This window comes from Notothenia rossii, assembly GCF_949606895.1.
Source record: "Notothenia rossii genome assembly, chromosome: 3".
NCBI lineage: Eukaryota > Metazoa > Chordata > Actinopteri > Perciformes > Nototheniidae > Notothenia > Notothenia rossii.
The window spans coordinates 62,743,108-62,758,703 of record NC_136901.1 but is presented as its reverse complement, the minus strand read 5'-3'; the positions used below and the strand labels follow the sequence as shown (position 1 = coordinate 62,758,703).

General features: G+C 42.0%; 1 protein-coding gene across 2 annotated transcripts in view; it reads left to right on the top strand.

Moving 5' to 3' along the window:
* Positions 1–15,596, top strand: part of pcdh10b (protocadherin 10b) — a 50,012-nt gene that overhangs the window by 32,369 nt on the left and 2,047 nt on the right. The window lies entirely within an intron of this gene.

The window sequence follows — 15,596 nt, the reverse complement described above, 5'->3', positions numbered from 1 at the left end:
CAAGGTCATGGCCACTAGCGAGGCTTTCTGTTGGTGTGATTCCTCTGTCCAGCCATTCAAGAGCTTGTGTCTCATTTCTTTGCCATTCATCTTCCAAGATGTTGGTCCTTGCTGCTTGTTTGGTTTTCTGGAGGGGCAGGACCGTCTGCACAAAACTGGCTCTGGATCAGAACCTGCGTGGGGGTGCTACGTGGCCATGCAAGGGGTGTCTGATGTGTTATCCGTTCATCTTGAGCGATACCTAGTCGTCTGATGTGCGGGGGAGAGATGCCGGCTAGCGCATAGAGGCACGGGACAGGTGTTATCTTAACGCATCCCGTGATGATGTGGCAGGTGTCATTCAAGGCTGTGTCGACCAGTTTGGTGTGACGTGATCGGCTCCAGCTTGAGCAGGCATACTCTGCTGTAGAGAAACACAGGGCCATGGCAGTTGCGCGGATTGTTGGTGGATCTGTGCCCCACTTGGAGTTCACTAGTTTGCGCAGGATGTTGTTGCGGGTGTTGACCTTGGCTTTGGTGTTCTCCAGGTGTTTCTTGAAGGAGAGTGTCCTATCCAGTGTAACACCAAGATACATGGGATGCGTATGGTTGGACAGTTTGTGGCCATCCCAAGTGACGCTCAGTTCTTTTTTAGCGTCTCGGTTCCTCAGGTGGAAGCTGCATAGTTGGGTTTTTGATGGGTTGGGTTTCAGGTGGTTGTTATTGTAGTAGCTTGACATTTCTTGGAGGGCACTTTCAAGGACAGGCTCAATCTTGTGGAGGTCTACTTGTTGGGTGGTGATGTAGAGGTCATCTGCATAGATGAAACGTTGGCATTCTGGGGGTAATGGCTGGTCGTTTGTGTATATGTTGAACAGGAGGGGGGCCAGCACGCTACCTTGTGGGAGGCCATTCTTTTGGGCTTTCCACTTGGGTCAGTGGTTGAGCGGCTTGTGGAGGTGTCATGGTGCCCTGTTGCGATCCTTCATCTTTATTGCTCCCTTCTCTCATTGTTGTTTTATTCTCCTCCATCTGAGTGTATGTGACTTGACCCTCTGAAAACCAGATATACAAAATAATCAATCATGTGTTGCAAGTGATGCAAAAGAAAATTAGATATATCCCAAGCTAAAACTCGAAGATTTGATCCGGCTTTTTTCAATGGGTGTACAATGGATAAAAACAAATCTGATCCTTTCTTTACTGTGTTCTCCCTCCTTTTTTCTACCCAAACACACTTGTAAATGTATTTCTACGATGCTTTTATTTACAGCTGAACTCTACAGGGTGAACTGGTTTGTAATATCAAAGTAATATTTCATTCATGTCACATCAGTAATTTAAGTCTTACAATTTAGTATTTATGATGCAATACTTAATGTATTTTTATGAAGTAGCTCATGATACAAATCTAATTGAAATTTGACTTGCCATAAGCTGATACAAAATGGTACAGTACAAAAGATCAGGATCATATACCACAAACTTAAATGGGATATAATTAAAAAAAACTTTTTAAATGTCTTGATGATTTAAAACGAATGAAAAACGTTTCAATTATTCATTAGGATTAAAACATGAATAGGAAATTATCTTTCTTTTAAATGTGTACTTTATCATCCAGTTACCATGGACCCCAAAACAACAGCACCCCTGACATGTGTGTGTGAGACTACTCTGCTTAACGCCCCCTGACTGGACCCCATTTAATGAAGTCTGGCAGCATGAATTGACCTCTCACCAACAGTTGGTATGACTGGTAAAAAGTAAACTGAACTAATGTTAGAGCACACATGTCGAACACGATGTTTCCTTCAGTTTATGATCAGAAAAACAGAAAGAAGTGCAGTTTAATGTGGTTCTAGTGACACAGTAACGTGGACCCCACAACAACAGCACCCCTGACATGTGTGTATGAGAGTGTTCTGCTAAAGGCCCCTGACTGGACCCCATTTAATCAGAAAAACCTGACTGTGTTCGGCAGCACAAATTTAGAGATACACTGATCTACAGAAAAGCCAATTGAACCATCAAATGCCAATACAAAATATCAATAAAACAGGAAATTGTTAAATACTGAATTATTAGGGAAATTATGTCAAGGGACAAATCCATTGAAGTGTGTGTTGGAGATTGAAGATCTCTGAGGAGCTGGCTCACTTGTACTGGGGGTCTCAGCCTCAGAAGACTCGTGGCAGTAGATTGCTCTCCAACCTGAAGAATAATTCAACATTATTAATGAGAAGACGGTGCATTTACCTGATCCAAAAGTATCAGACGTAGAAACAACTGTGCTAGTCTGAATGCGAGGAAAGAGAATAACTCCTAATCTAATATTGAACACACCTATAAGCAAATAAATCGTTGTCAAATCTATTTGAAAGTTTGTTCTCTGCCACGACCTTCTTCATTTTGCTGTTTTGATGTTTGTGGTCATCATTGACTAATCTTCCTAGACTGGAATCTTCTTGTGCTGCATCAACACTTAATAAATAAAAATAAACCACGTTTTATGTTCATAAAATAAAACTGACAACTCAATTTCCACCATGTTCTTTCTTGCCAGTAGAAGTCAAACATAAAGACAGCACAGCTGACATGATATATCCTCCTCCTACTTTGTGATTCTTCAGAATGTATTAATTCCCCTCTGTACTCCACCACAAAGTCTCCTTTTTGTAAATGAGCAGTGGAAAAGACCCCTCGACCTATCCCAATTACAGGTTATTATTACAATGATTAAATGTACAGTGATTCACCTTCTTGCCATGGTTTTTTATTAAAATCCACCAAAACTATATAGTATTATAGTAATAATAGTTATTTGCTCTGGTTTGGTTTATACATTATCCTGGCACACTAGACCAGGCAAACAATTCAGCTTTCCCATCAGGCCCTTCAATGCAAAATCTATCAATAGTATGAGGATGCAATTAATGCAACATTACTTTAATCAATGAACTCTAAGTAATAGTAAGGGTGTAGGATCTGATACAACTTTGAACATAAAAACATAAATTGTACTGATGACAAAAATGCATACCTTTAAAAGAGTTGATGTACATCACTTCCAATTTTGCAGTCTTGTCAACTGCCTCGCTCGCATGTTCGATCGCATCCGTGAGCGAAGGTTTCCTGCGTCTCAGTCCCGAAATGTTTTGTCCTATAATCAAAAACAATGAAGCGTTAATGTGACCAGACACCACCCTAATTATTGCAATTCATTAAAATCCTTTATGTATTAGACCAGCGGTTTTCAAAGTGCGAGGCGCGCCTCCCCTGGGGGGCGCCAGAGAGCTTCAGGGAAGGCGCAGCGTGAGACACAAAAGAACGAGAAAAAGACGAGTAAAGTGACACTTGCCCACTTGTGGCTGTCTGTGGAGACCGAGTTCCCCCACCTCGCCAAAAAGGCTGGAAAAGTGCTCATTCGCTTCACCTCCACCTACCTGTGTGAGTGCAGGTTTTCCGCATTGACTTTAATCAAAAGCAAGTACCGGTCAAGGCTGCAGCCAGAGGATGATCTGCGTTTATTCCTCTGTGCATCAAAGACGCAGACTCATTGTTCCCACTAAAGTAGGGGTGAGTGTAATAAGGAGGCAAAGTTGACGTTCAGTGTGTTGCCGGGAGCATATAAGGATGTATCCACGATGTTGAAAATGTTAAAAAAAAAAAATTCTTGAGAACACGGCGTGCGGAAATATACGGGTCGTGCTGCAGCTAGATGTGCCTGTCCTCTGTAAGAAGGTGTCGGCGACTGACATGCAATGAAGAACGGCTGTCCACAGGCTGTTCCAACTTTAACAACTGTATTAACTTCCAGGGTAGTGAATTGAACATACAATTGTAATTGGGTGTGTGGTATATTTTCATGCACGGACATGCATGTTCCACAACACACAAACTGAACAACACTCAATTTTCCGATCGCTACCAGCGTCCTTGCGATCTTGTTATAATAACAAGTGCACGTTACTGATGCAATATGGTTGAGACCATTCGGGCTTATTCTAGAGGGGTGCAAGGAATAGTCCAAGTAGTGGGCGAGTTTTATACAATATGTTTAAAACATAAAAATAAAAAGGTTTAAAAAAGTTATTGTTTAATGTTTAAGGAGGTGACGCTACTCAGCCAATCAAATCGGTGCAGTCAGCACGATAGATTCAAACACACACAGAGACGAGACAAGAGGAGAGAAACAGTCGGAGTAATTTCAAATGGCGGAAGGTAGACAGCGAAAACAGAGCATTTAATTAAATGTTCTCTTACTGGACCTCTTTGAAATGCAATTGAATACCCGTGCATTATAACAACAACAACAACAACAATAATAATAACAGCAATGATCATTGGGAGGGGGGGCGCGGCTGTTCTTATGTTCTCTGGGGGGAGGCTCACCTTCCCACACTTTGAAAACCGCTGTATTAGACAACTACATCTAGGACACTGTGGGCAGGATGATGCTGCTGGTTTTACTTAAGTACAATTGAGCCTTAATAGGTTCTAGCTCAGTTTTAAGCCTTAGTAAAATGAAATACAAACCCATCCATGTCACTGAAACTAATCTGCGAAAAGAGGACAGCATGGCTGAACACTGCCCCGGAAAAAAACTAAATAGTGTGATAACAAATGTGAACACTACTTGGATGTCAATAAGATAATTGGATAGAAAGATTTATACAAACAGGGAAATCACTGTAGAAGTACATTTAAATGTAAATATATACACGTTAATAACGCGTTAACGCAAACAAAAATTAACGCCACTAATTATTTTAACGCGATTAACGCATGTGTATTTTTTGTCCTCGGTCGCCCCGTAGTTTCAGAGCGCATCGAGTTTAAAATACCATCTACAAGCTGATGCTGACAGCCCCGCTCCTGTGGTCCGCTTGCGGCAGACCACACTTCCACGCTCGCCGGCAGGCACCGACTGGCCATCGGGAGGACCGGGAGGATGTGTGTATGTGTGGCGCGAGCGAGCGAAAGAGAGAGAGAACGGGCACACCTTACGTGTATTGTTGTTGTTAGCATCTGGTGCTAGCTAGCTGCGCTAACGGATATAAGGAGCTGTTTCAATGAAAACAGAGGAGCGACGTTTCGCTGACAACTGCGCCGAGCACTTGACTTTATGCAGGTAGCCAGACAGTGGGACATTGTACGAAAAGTCAGCAAACTCAGCACGGATAGTGCGCGCAACATGATTGCAGCGTCCAGGCAGCTCCCGTTCGAGCATTTGCCTTGAGTTACACATAGCTCCAACGATCCATCACAGTGTCTCTCCACACACACACACACGCACGCACACACACACACACACACACACACACACACACACACACACACACACACACACACACACACACACACACACACACACACACACACACACACACACACACACACACACACACACACACACACACACACACACACACACACACACACACACACACACACACACACACTTTGTATTGTATTGTATGAGAGAGGTTCCAGGTTGAATTGAGGCGGATATTTGTAATGTTCAGAGGTTGTTATGTTTAATATTCATGAGAATATTTGTCATTGATCAAATGATAATAAACAAACATTTGCATAAAGCATATGTGTCCACCCATATGTTGATAAGAGTATTACATACTTGAAAAATATCCCTCTAAGGAACATATAGAACAGATACAAAATGTGTGATTAATCGCGATTAACTATTTTAATCGACTGACAGCCCTAGTTATAATAAACTTACATACATACTGTATGTTAAATTGATATACCCGCCTTCTTTCATTTATCTTTCCATTCCCACAACAATATACATAAAGAAATGGCATATTTTGGACATAGTTCGAATGGTGATTAATCATGATTAATTAATTTTTAAGCTGTGATTAATTTGATTAAAAATTGTAATCGTTTGACAGCCCTAATTTAAATGGAATGATCATAATACAATACTGATAATAAAAATGCATATATGTATACAAAGTGTTTCCCACAGAATTTGTTTCATCTCTCTAATCCATTAACTAAAATAAGGATTCTGAATATCTACACAATTACACCTTTAGCTTGCATTGTACTGAGGTCTTATTTGGGTTTTTTGGCTTGGTTTTTCGATGTGATCTTTCAATGAGTCCTTGAACTTTGTGTTGGAGGGAAGACACAGACTAAGCCATAATATAAATCTTATTTAGGAAGCTATAACTATAGCTTCCTAAATAAGATTTATATTGTGGCTTAGTCTGTGTCTCCATCTCTCCTAAGTGTCTGAATTAATTTTATCAAAGCAACCCCCCAGCTTAGCAGGTACAGAAGGTGTCTGGAGAACAGCTACAGAAAGTCCTATAAAAGTCTCTGGAACACCGCCCACTGGTGATAACTAAAGACTGGTTCACCTTTTGAAGGGATCAAATAACACAAGGCGTCTAGAGCTAATGGCATCCCTATCCTTGCTTTTAAGGCACGTGCAGCTTGCAGATGTGTTCTATGACATCTTCAACATGTCACTGTCTGTGGTCCCTACATTGTCCCCTTCCCTAAACTAACTCCCTAACTTCCCTGACTAAATTACGCCCTAGCCCAGCAGCGCTCACCTTCTAATTATGAAGCGCTTTGCGTTGATTGTCAACTTCATCAAGGTCATCATTTTAAACGTCACAATGGTAAAGTTTTAAAGATGAGTTTAGAAATCGATATTTTTGCTTCTTGGTGACTTTATACCACTTACTGTATTGAGCAAAAATTAAAGCAAACTGGTGTTGTTTGATAGTTTAATAGCTCCAGAGTTTTTAAATGGGCTTCAAGTCATTAAAATGTCACTCAACAACTGTAGGATGAAATCAAGCCATCAAAGTAGCAAAAAGCCAGATAAGGGCAGATTTGTTTTTCGTAAAGGAGCTATTAATCAAGCAACATACAACGTTAACATGGAACACATTATTCCATGTTAACGTTCCATGTTAACATACAACGTTAACATGGAATAAGTCATCTCATGTGACAAAGTTCCCCAACTATGAGGATGATTTTTTCCGGCAGGAAAATGCTCCATGCCACACAACCATGTCAATCAAGGTGTGGATGGAGGACTACCAGATCAAAGTCAAAAGTCAAAGTCAACTTTAATGTCAATCTTTCAGTTTGTGTGTACAGACAGAGAGATCGAAATGGTGTTTTCAACAATCCCGAATACAAAAATACAATTATACAATATACAGATTTGAATACAAATATGTATAAAATATGTACTATATCCTATATACACAATCAACAGACACATTTACACATATGCACACATTAAGATAAAAAAACAAACAATCAATATATACAAAATAACAGTCACTTCAATATCAATATCAATATATTTGGTGCAAGATTGTCCATAGCAGCGTAAAAAAAAAAATGTCGTGCTTGATTTGAGTGTCTGAGTGTGTGTGGGGAGCAGTGGCGGCCGGCCCATAGGGGCGCTAGGGGCGCCGCCCCCCCTTTTCCCACAAGTTTGATTGTCATTAAAAATTTAAAATAAATAAATATATATAAAAAATAAATATATTTTTTATTTTTATTTTTAATGAACAAGGTAAATATTATATAGTTGGTATCAGTAAAATGTATTATCTACAATAAAATCTCGTTTAAAATTGTGTTACGATGTCTAAAGTTACTGATAAGTCACATGTTTCCTGCCTGGCCGCAGCGTGTATCATTACCCTCTCTCGTCTGGGCGTTAAGAAAGGAGCCCTCAGCTAGAGCAGCAGCAACCAACACATTGCTGACTGTTGCTATCTGTAAACTATGCCGCCGAAAAATAATTTCAGTCAATCAGCGTCGTCAGATCTGATGCTCAAAGGGCGGTAATTTCAGCGCCCGGTTCAGTCTGTGAGTTGTTTGGACTCGTATCCAAGGTGACGCTACAGTATAGTTGATGAGGATGGCTGCGTCTGCAGGTGGAGACTCCGGTGCTAGTGGATAGCTGGAGCTGTAGATTTACATTGACATGCTTATTGTAGTTGTAAGTGCAATGCAATGCACCATGGAGCATATGTGTGGGCTGGACCTGTATTTTACAGGAAAGGAGTGAGCAGAGGGTCGAGTTGTCGATTCTTGTTCAGTTTTCTGTGACTATTTTCCTCACCCTCTCAGACTTTGAGTTGCGCGCGCTACTAAAGAGACGCGTTACCATGGAAACCAAACAATGGTGTAGCTCTATTAAAGTCTGATTGGAAACAGTCGTGAGTAAATCAGATTTTGTCAGAAATCGGGAGTAATACGGGAGAAATATGACCCCGGGAGGAAACCGGGAGAGGGCAATTAAATCGGGGTCTCCCGCGAAAATCGGGAGGGTTGGCAAGTATGACAGACACACACACACACACACACACACACACACACACACACACACACACACACACACACACACACACACACACACACACACACACACACACACACACACACACACACACACACACACACACACACACACACACACACACACACACACACACACACACACACACACACACACACACACATAATGTTCGTATTTAGTCTCCTGATGTGAAATGGGAATTAAATCATTTGAGTGTTCCCAAAGCACCAGTGTTCTGCAGTTTGTGTGGGCCTATTGTACTGTTGCACAGTTTATGCTGTAGAAACTATGTCCAGGACAAGGTATTTGGGAGTTTTGGAAGATTCATAGCTAACCACACTGAAGATTATGGATTATCTCATATTTTCAAGCCTCAATTTGTCCTCCCCCCCCCCTCTAACATCACCAGAAGTAATAATTTAAGGGGTCATTTCTCAAAATGTTCTTCCGGGGGGGCATCCCCCTTGTATGGTTTGCACACCATTTCCGTATCCCCACCAAAAATATTTTCCACCAGCCGCCACTGGTTGGGAGTTATAGTCGAGTGGGAGCAGGGGGGGAGGGAGGGGAAGGAGGGAAGAGAGTTCAGCCTCCTGACAGCCTGGTGGAAAAAACTGTTCTTTAGTCGGGTGGTGCTCAACTTCAGGCTGCGGAACCTCCTACTTTAAGACAGGAGGGTGAAGAGGCAGTTGGAGGGATGGGTGGGGTCACCAGCGATGCTGAGTGCTAACGGGTGATGCGGTTGTGTCATCCGCAAACTTGATGAAGTGGTTGGATCTGTGGGTGGGTGTGCAGTCGTGGGTCAGCAGGGTGAAGAGAAGGGGGCTGAGCACACACCCTTGGGGGACCCCCGTACTGAGTGTGATGGAGCCTGATGTGTTGTTGCCGACCCGTACAGATTGGGGCTGGCAGTGAGGAAGTCCAGCAGCCAATTGCAGAGAAAGCGCTGAGGCCCATGTCTGTTAGCTTGCAAACCAGCTGCTGGGGGATGATAGTGTTGAACGCTGAGCTAAAGTCTATGAACAGCATCCTGATATACGAGTTTATCGTGTCCAGGTGGGTGAGGGCTGGGTGGAGAGCAGAGGTGATTGCATCCTCTGTGGACCGCTTCGCTCGATATGCAAACTGAAACGGGTCCAGCGAGGGGGGGGGGGGGAGGTTGGATTTGGAAGTGGAAGCACTTCATGATGGTGGAAGTCAGCGCTACGGGGCTTCATTGACAGACAGATAGCCTGGTCGTTGGGTGGAGGCATTGTTTTCTGCGCAGGTGTGCTGTTCTGTGCTTCAAAACCTTGATTGTTCAGCAGAGAGGTGTCACTGTCGCAGGTCTGTGGTGGTGGTTTGTTGTCCGTGATGATCCTGATACCCTGCCACAGGCTCTGTGTGCCTCTGCCAGTGGCGGATTTAGGATTGTAGGAGATCCAGGGCTTAGCCCAGGAGTTGTTGAGCGGGGGGGTTGGTGCAGGGGTAATCATCTGCAAGTGCTATTTTTTTACAAGTGGGGGGTGGACCGAACATCCTTTAGGGGGTTCGTCGCCCTCGGGAAGATTTTTTTTTTTAATATTAAAGTTAAAAGCATCAATCTGGTGCACTTTGAGAACAAAATTAAACCTACCTTAAAGCGGACAAAAGGCACTGGAGAACACTTATTCATTAACACCCTTTAATGCCTTAACACACAGTCAGCAGCTGGTTGAAGTCACTTCAGATCACTGATCCAGGGAACATGCCTCACATCCACTGAAAGAAGAAAATATAAAACAAAATTAAGATTAACCATGTAAACAATAAAATAAAATGCATCTTATTCTCTTACAGTACATGTGATCCTGACTGGCACCTCATAAACTTCAGATGTAAATAAGAAACCTGAAATGTATCTTATTCTCTTACATGTGACCCTGGCTGGCACCTCTGTTCTTCCCTCCCTTCTTCTAATCCTGTTTTCTTCTTTTAGTGTCTTAAAAGTAGACTGAGGTATGAAGGGTTAACATTACATTTTAGGATAATTTTGAGTGATGTTCTGTATACATACTAACATATAAGGGCATACATAGTGTGGTTACTCCATGTTTACTAGCTATAACATTAACGTTACATCACTCTTTTTCACTTGTTACTGAGTCAGCTAGAGTGCAGATATCACCATTAGCCTGTTATTCACTTTATTGTTAGAAAACCAGCAGAGTAACATTTCAAATAAGATTCACAAACCTAAAACATCATCCATTTCTTCACTGCTAGTGATGACATTGTTGTCAGCTGCTGATACTGCTGCTGCTGCAGCCTGTGGCGCCTGCTTTGGTGAAAATAACTTTCTAATATCCATAACTTTATAGGCTATTAGCTTAAAACTCGTCAGGCAAGGAAGGATCACTTCTTCTTCAGGGGAGTGAAGGCTACGCAGTACGCAGGCTACTGTCCCGCATCGGCTGCCTCTCTGGTGGACTCCGGTACTGCACAATACTCACGAGACGTTTTCAAAAAAAAAAGTTTTTAAGTTAAACATCCGGGGCTTTTCAGACAACATCCGGGAGCCCAAGTAGCCACCCCCTAGCTCCCCCACTGGTCTCTGCTATCACTGAAGTGAGCTGTAATCTTCCGGGTGTACTGTCGTTTGGCTTTCCGGATGCCACGGATAGGTCGGCCCTGTCTGCTCTGAGACCAGCTGGATTGCCCTCTCTGAAAGCAATGTTGCGGGCCCTCAGCAGCCCGTGGACCTCTCATGTCAGCCATGGCTTCTGGTTGGCCCTGATGGTGATGGTTCTTGTGTGAGTCACATCCTCAATGCATTTAGTGATGTAGCCTGTAACAGTTTCTGTATATTCCTGGATGTTGGTGGTGTTGTTGTATGTTGCTGCCTGCTTAAACATGTCCCAGTCTGTAGTTTCAAAGCAGTCTTGCAGTGCAGCTGTGCTGTCCTCTGACCACCCACGTTTGGTGACTTTCACCCGAGGTCTGTATGCCAGTTTTAGCAAAACAGTGAAATGATCAGAGTGTCCGGTGTGGGGGAGGGGGGAAGCCTTGTAAGCTCCCTTGATGGTGGTATAAACAAGATCCAGAGTATTCTTTTCTCTTGTTGGGAAGTCAACATGGCTAAATTACAACATCCCAGACACTGCCAACTTGTTACGACGTTTACTTCCTGTAGATAGTCAAGTTTGATCGTCTTCGCGGCGTGTTTGGCATGAACGATTTCAGGTGTGCATGATTGAAGTCCCCAGCAACGATGAGAAGTCTGTCTGGCTGTGTTGTCTGCTGGTTAGAGATCACAGAGTGCTTCCTCTCTGTCCTTGTTGTTAGAGGTGGGGGGGATGTAAACGGCAGCTAGCAGGATGGAGTTAATTTCCTACATAAACTCCGCCAGCATTGAACAGTGTTTGTAGACAACCACAGCGTCCGTACACCATGCATCACTGATGTAAACGATCACACCGCCGCTGCGGCTCTTCCCCTCGCTAGCCGTAGTTCTGTCTGAGCGATAGCATGTTAGCTGGTTGAGCTGAATGGCAGAGTCGGATTCCATGAAAATGAACACACAGCACTCTTTCACCTCACTCTGGTTCGACCGGAGTAGTCTTATGATGTCCAATTGTATTGTCCAATGAGCAAACATTAGCCATGAGAATGCTCGGAATAGCGGGCCTGTGTGGGCTAGCTGCTAGCCTAGCTCGGATGCCTCCGCGCTTACCCCTCTTCTGCTCCCTCTCACACCGCTTGCGGCGTCTCCTATTCAGCATGTAGGTAGCAAGCAAAGGCGAGGTTGAACGTATTCCAAAGACAATGAATACCTCTGCCAACGTAGCGTCTATTGTTTGTTTTGTTGTTTCCTCGTCCAGCAGGAACTCACGACTGTACTGTATACTCCTGACTGTACTATCGGTTCGGGGTGTTTGAAGTGAACTAGAAAAAACATTAAAAACACTCGAAAACACTAAAGACTCGGGAGAGCTAGGGGTCGTTGCTGCTGTCTGCACCGCCATCTTGTGCAGATGCCCTCACGCTTAGCCCAATCTTAGGACTAAGAGCCCATTGAAAACCATAGGAATCATCAAGAGGAAGATGGACGGTCACAAGCCACCAAACAAAACTCAGCTGCTTGAATATCTGCACCTGGGTGGCAGAAAGTCACCTAACAGCATTCTGACAGATTGAAAAACGGATGCCAACATGCATGAAAGCTGTGATTGTAAATTAGGGTTATTCTATCAAATATATATAGAATTCCCAGCAAATGTCTGTATATATATATATATATATATATATATATATATGTATATATATATATATAGTATCAACTTATTTTCTTTGAATTATGTTTATAGTTGCATCTGTTCATACATTATATCTTTAGTTACAGCACATGTCCATACTTTCTATGTATCTGTTTAAATATAGGCCTACATGCTCATACATCTATTTATATACATCTGTTAATAACACCTTCTCATACTTCAAAACATTACAGTACAAAGTATTCAATTTAATGTGCATATTGCAAAGAAAGAAAGCTTGAATAAAACTACCTTTGCCTATTATTCATTGTTAATAGTGATTAATACTCTCTGCATTTAACATAACATCACAAGTTTTAAGTTTTTCTTTGGATTTAAATTAGGTGTGCTGCCCCTTTAAGGGAATAAGAGTGTTGGCTGTGCAGCACTGTTTGTCCATGTAGATTTGCTGTAGCTTCATTTAAATGGAAAAGTCTAAGAAGCAAAACAGCAGTGTTTGCCCTTGTTACCCTCTTTTCTCTGTTGAACCTTCAATTACACATTTTTTCGTGAGTAATTGGTTATATTTGATTTAAATACTTACCTGGAATAGTTAAGAATAGAAAGCTGTAAAATAATCGCAATGCTAATCCAATTAGCTTGTCTGTTGATTTTTCAATGTTAAATTTGTATTTTGCTAACTGTTAGCCTCTCTATGGCGTTTTCAATGTTAAGTTAGCTGTAGTATGTAATGCACTGTAAATCTCACAAATCTTTTTATATTTATGTCATTTACCTAATTAATTATTAATGATTCATTGCTTGTTATTGTGACAATACGAGTCAAACTCACCAAAAATGTATACATTTGTGTTTTTAATTCTGTATTTCATGAAAGACACTAAGCTAAGGAGCTAAGTGCTACCAGCTAATCAAACAGATAGTCCCCTTGGAAGATGGCTGCTTGCACATATGCAGTTCAGCCAAGTGTGTGTGGAGAATGGAATGTGTGTTTGGGATGCTGTACCTGCCTTGGCCAGTAGAGGCCGATACTGAGTTACCTCCTGTTAGCACACTTCTACACACTAAGTCAGTAAAAGTGATTTTTGGGGACAACCCTGAAACCTTCACAGGGCATAGTTCTGACATGTGGACACACACACACACACACGCACGCACGCACGCACGCACGCACGCACGCACGCACGCACGCACGCACGCACGCACGCACGCACGCACACACACACACACACACACACACACACACACACACACACACACACACACACACACACACACACACACACACACACACACACACATCCAATGTCACTATTCCCATGACTGCCCCAACACCCACCCCCCTATCCTACTTCACACACATGGTCGCACACACATTATCCATGAGCCATTTCACATAACTGAATCAAGCCGAGGGATGGGAGACTTCCTACTTGTTGTTAGTGTGTGTGTGTGTGTGTCTGTGTGTGTGTGTGTGTGTGTGTGTGTGTGTGTGTGTGTGTGTGTGTGTGTGTGTGTGTGTGTGTGTGTGTGTGTGTGTGTGAACCCCCTGATTCTGTGTGAATGAGGCCATTAAAGTGCTGCTTTTCTTTCTTTCTGTTTTCTGTCATCCCTCTCAGACAAACGATGAATACCCCCCTACACAAACACACTTATTCACATTTACATGTACATAGACTCCTGCATTGACTAACATTTAGCTTATTGGATTTTATTCGACATGTATTTAGTTTCTGCCTTACTTGCACATTGAACAGCCACATAATCCGCACAATTGTATTTCTACTCTGTTTCATTTAGCACTCCTATTATTGCTTTAAATTGGTTTAATGGTTTTATGTGTTATATATATTTATGTTGCATTGTTGGAGGAGCCTGGGACTTCTGATTTCCATTGCCATATCTACAATTTAGCTACCAGAGGTGGGAGTAAGTCCTACATGTGCAAGTCATGAGCAAGTCTCAAGTCTTGACCTACAAGTATCAAGCAAGTCCCAAGTCACTGTGGTGAGAGTCAAGCAAGTCAAGTCATTGCTCAGGTCAAGCAAGTCAAGTCAAGTCATACGAAATTCTGATGAATAAGCCCAGTTTCCGTATTTCCACATCAGTTAAAAGACAGTGGTTATGAAAATGGATTCAACCCACACTATGATCTTCATTACATACACAGTTAATCATTTGAAATCTAATTTAGACCGATGACAATCATATTAGATTCATATTAACCCCAGAACTGTAGACAATATAGCTAGGACTCAATCAAAAATCTGTTCAAAAAGGCAGAATTCCAGGTAAGAAAATAATTATGGCATTTGCCATTACACATATTTAATTTACATTTCTGTTAACACTAGAACCGCCAACAGCGTCAGCACCTACATATATATAATTTTCAAATCATTTAATTTGTTCCTTGGGTTCATTTAGAAATTGCTTCAGTTTATCATCATAACAGATCAAAAAGTTCAGATTCATTTCACAATAAATCAAGGAATGATGCACTTCTACAAACAAAAAAAACATAATTAAAACATTTAAACAAACTACTAAAAGTAGATGAACTACATTATTCAAAAGTTTCCAGTAACTTCTTATAATAGCCCAGGGAAATAAACGAGGCATCTCTTTTCCTCTCTCTCTCTCCTGACAGCCCGTCGGTATCAGGGTTTGTCAAAATGAATCCCTTGAGGTTCTAGTGTTAATTTACCGTTTTGTCTTCTCTTTGCAATGCTTAATCGATTTGAAACCAAGTCTAACGTAGCTTAAACTTAACGTTAGCTTTCTAGCTAATACAACACATTTCAACAATGTACATAAAATACAACACACCTTTCTCTGTGGGTTTTTTTGTAGTGACGAATGAAGTTGGATGTTCTGTGTTCCTGTCACTGATCTTTTTGCTGCAGACCCTGCATCCCGCTGTTCTCTTCTTATTACCGTCATCGACAACATAATCTTGAATCCAACTTCACTATTTTTGGAGTAACGCTAGCCGCTGCCATGCCGACACT